This window comes from Mobula hypostoma, chromosome 19 (genome assembly GCF_963921235.1).
Source record: "Mobula hypostoma chromosome 19, sMobHyp1.1, whole genome shotgun sequence".
Taxonomy (NCBI): domain Eukaryota; kingdom Metazoa; phylum Chordata; class Chondrichthyes; order Myliobatiformes; family Myliobatidae; genus Mobula; species Mobula hypostoma.
This window is the reverse complement of record NC_086115.1, coordinates 25116320-25120411: the sequence shown is the minus strand read 5'-3', so window position 1 is coordinate 25120411 and position 4092 is coordinate 25116320. Positions and strand designations below refer to the sequence as shown.

The 4092-nt window shown below is 44.4% G+C and overlaps 1 pseudogene; it reads right to left on the bottom strand.

Moving 5' to 3' along the window:
• Nucleotides 1-443: 443 nt before the first annotated feature.
• Nucleotides 444-3665, bottom strand: LOC134359122 (DNA-directed RNA polymerases I, II, and III subunit RPABC1-like; annotated as a pseudogene).
• Nucleotides 3666-4092: the final 427 nt, after the last annotated feature.

Genomic DNA, 4092 nt, shown 5'->3' with positions numbered 1-4092 from the left:
GGAGAACCAAACTCCATTCTACTGGATAAATTATAGGCTGATTCTCTAGTGTAGAACTGAGGGAGTATTGCATTGCTTGAGTTGCTGACTTTCTGAAGAAATACTTTAGAAAACCTCTGAGTATTCTCTTTTGAACGATGTTAAAAGTAAATCCTACAACCATAATACAAGAAAGAGAAAGAAAGTTCTTCCTCATGTCCTAATCAATTTCTATTCCTTCATGCCTAGCATGTAAAACAAATGATGTGGTCTTTAATTCCTTGGGTGTCGTAGAATCTTGCTGTTATTAAAATCTGCATTTCTGCTTTTCCCTCATGATAACGTATATCAAAAGTAATTAACTGTAACGTGCAGTGAACTGCGAGAAGGTGACAGAAGTAGATACAATTTAGAATGTTTGGAAGTTCAGTTGAAAAGAAACAATCAAATAACAAGACATATGGTTACAGAATAAACTGAAAGACTATCCTTTGCATGTAAGGAATTAACACAAAGGAGTAACTTGAGGTTTTCATTATTTCCCAACAGTCCACTATTTTCATGCGAGATGTCTCACTGAAGGTGATATGCCTTCCTGCAGTCTCACTAAGTCTCACTATCTTCACCACCTGTCCTCTTTTCAATCCAGAGTGTTGTGCCATTGGATCACCTGCTTGTACTCTTGGCATCCTTTACCTTAAATCATGCCAACAGCTCTGTAACGTCCTCCTTAGTCATCACAATGTGCTCTGGGACCAGCTCATGTTCTGTAATGTTAATCAGAAGTCCTTGTTACACAAATTGCTCAAGGAGCCAGCTCAACCTGAGACTATTTTGCTGATGGCATCATCCTATGAAACCATAAAACATAGGTGCAGAATTAGGACATCTGGCCCATCGAGTCTTCTCTGTCATTCAATCATGGCTGATCCTTTTTTTCTCCTCCTCAACCCCATTTCCTGGCCTTCTCCCCATAACCTTTGATGCCATGTCTAACAAAAGTCTATCAATCTCTACCTTAAATACACTCAACGACCTGGTCTGCACAGCTGCATGTGGCAACAAATTCCACAAATTCACCACCCTTTGGCTAAAGAAATTTCTCCGCATCTCTGTTTTGAAAGAGTGCCCCTCTGTCCTGAGGTTGTGCCCTCTTGTCCTAGACTCTCCCACCATGGGAAACATCCTCTCCACATCTACTCTGTCTAGGCTTTTCAACATCCAGAAGGTTTCAATGAGATCGCCCCCTCATCCTTCCGAACTCCAGCCAGTACAGACCCAAAGCCATCAAATGCTCCTCGTATGGTAACCCTTTAATTCCTGGAATCATCCTTGTGAACCATTTCTGGACCCTCTCCAATGCCAGCACATCTTTTTGAAGATGAGGGGCCCAAAACTGTTCACAATACTTAAAGTGAGGCCTCAGCAGTGCCTTATAAAGCCTCAGCATCACATCCCTGCTCTTGACTTGCAGCGGACTGAAAACCTTGTGCATGTAGATATTAAGTAAGAGGATGTGTTGGAGCTTATGGAAAGCATCAAGTTGAATAAGTCACGGGGACCGGATGGGATGTACCCCAAGCTACTGTGGGAAGCGAGGGAGGAAATTGTTGAGCCTCTGGCAATGATCTTTGCACCATCAATAAGGGGGAGAGAGGTTCCAGAGGATTGGAGGGTTGCGAATGTTGTTCCCTTATTCAAGAAAGGGAGTAGGGATAGCCCAGGAAATTATAGACCAGTGAGTCTTACTTCAGTGGTTGGTAAGTTGATGGAGAAGATCCTGAGAGGTAGGATTTATGAACAATTGGAGAGGCATAATATGATTAGGAATAGTTAGCATGGCTTTGTCAAAGGCACGTCATGCCTTACGAGCCTGATTGAATTTTTTGAGAATGTGACTAAACACATTGATGAAGGTAGAGCCGTAGATGTAGTGTATATGAATTTTAGCAAGGCATTTGATAAAGTACTCCATGCAAGGCTAATTGAAAAAGTAAGGAGGCATGGGATCCAAGGGGTCATTGCCTTGTGGATCCAGAACTGGCTTGCCCACAGAGGGCAAAGAGTGGTTGTAGACGGGTCATATTCTGCATGGAGGCCGGTGGCCAGTGGTGTGCCTCAGGGATTTGTTCAGGGACCCCTACTCTTTGTGATTTTCATAAATGACCTGGATGAGGAAGTGGAGGGATGGGTTAGTAAATTTGCTGATGACAGAAAGGTTGTGGATGTTGTAGATAGTGTGGAGGGCTGTCAGAGGTTACAACGGGACATTGATAGGATGCAAAACTGGGCTGAGAAGTGGCAGATGGAGTTCAACCCAGTTAAGTGTGAGGTGGTTCATTTTGGTAGGTCAAATATGATGGCAGAATATAGCATTAATGGCAAGACTCTTGGCAGTGTGAAGGATCAGAGGGATCTTGGGATCTGAGTCCATAGGACACTCAAAGCTGCCACGCAGGTTGATTCTGTGGCTAAGAAGGCATACAGTGCATTGTCCTTCATCAATCATGGGATTGAGCTTAAGAGCCGAGAAGTAATATTGCAGCTATATAGGATCCTGGTCAGACCCTGCTTGGAGTTCTGTGCTCAGTTCTGGTCGCCTCACTATAGGAAGGACATGGAAACCATAGAAAGGGTGCAGAGGAGATTTACAAGGCTATTGCCTGGATTGGGGAGCATGCCTTATGAGAATAGGTTGAGTGAACTCAGCCTTTTCTCCTTGGGGTGACAGAGGGTGAGAGGTGACCTGATAGAGGTGTATAAGATGATGAGAGGTATTGATCGTATGGATAGTCAGAGGCTTTTTCCCAGGGCTGAAATAGCTAGCACGAGTGGGCACAGTTTTAAGGTGCTTGAAAGTAGGTACAGAGGAGATGCTAGCTGTAAGTTCTTAACACAGAGAGTGGTGAGTGCGTGGAATGGACTGACAGCAGCGGTGGTAGAGGTGGAAACGGTGGGGTCTTTTATGAGACTCCTGGATGGATACATGGAGCTTAGAAAAATAGAGGGCTATGGGTAAGCCTTGGTAGTTCTAAGGTAGGGACATGTTCGGCACAGCTTTGTGAACTGAAGGGCCTGTATTGTGCTGTAGGTTTTCTATATTTCTATGTTTGTATTCTAGACCTCTTGAAATGAATGCTAACATGGCATTTGCTTCCTCACCACCACCTTCCTCATCCCTTGCTGTACCACAATAATAGCTCTAGTGATATTTCCTTCCTGCATGTGCTGACAGTACATCTTAGTAGATTTAATCCCAACTTTGGCTTCTCCAGAAAAAGAATGAACATCTGATCGTCATGAGCAGCAAGCCCAGTCAAGTCTGATTGTTGCAGCATTCCTTCACTTGGCCTATCTCCAAATTGATCTCCAATACCTGCTCTAATTCTTACTGTGTCGTTAATTAATTACTTATAATCATGGTATAATTGCATGATGGTATTGCGGATCTTCCACAGACAGCATGTCTCCTATTCATTCTCCACGCTCTTCGAAAGGCACTCGGACGGGTATTTCAATGGGAAAGGAGTAGAGGGATATGGCCCTAATGCTGTCTTTTGGGATTGGAGTAGGTAGACATCATGGTGGTCATGGCTAAACAGGGACAAAAGGCCCACTTCTGTGCTGTACTCTAAAATGCTTTGTGATGGTTGGATAGTGAGAGCCACTTTACAAATGCAAGTCATTCTTTTTGAAAAATCAAGGTTCAAGATTCAAGTTTATTTATCGCGTGTTCATCAAAACGTACAGAGTCACATGTTAACAGCCAGCACACCCGAAGGCGTACTGGGGGCAGCCTGCAACTGTCTCCACACCTTCTGGCACCAACATAGCATGCCGACAATGCCTGGCAGAGTGGCACAGAATACAGCAAGCAACAAGGCAGGAACAGCAGAACAAGCCCCGTTCCTCCTTTCCGCACATGCACATACACAGTCTTTTAACCCCAGGACAGGCCTCCAGTGGTCTCGGACTTGCAGCTGTCGGGCTTTGACTTCCCCAGCTGACAGGGCATGATCAAAAGGACATGAGCTATTCAAAACTGCCAAAGGTGGCATCAGCAAAACCTCACAGTACGCTGTTCAATGCCGGATTCTGAAGAACACTTACATT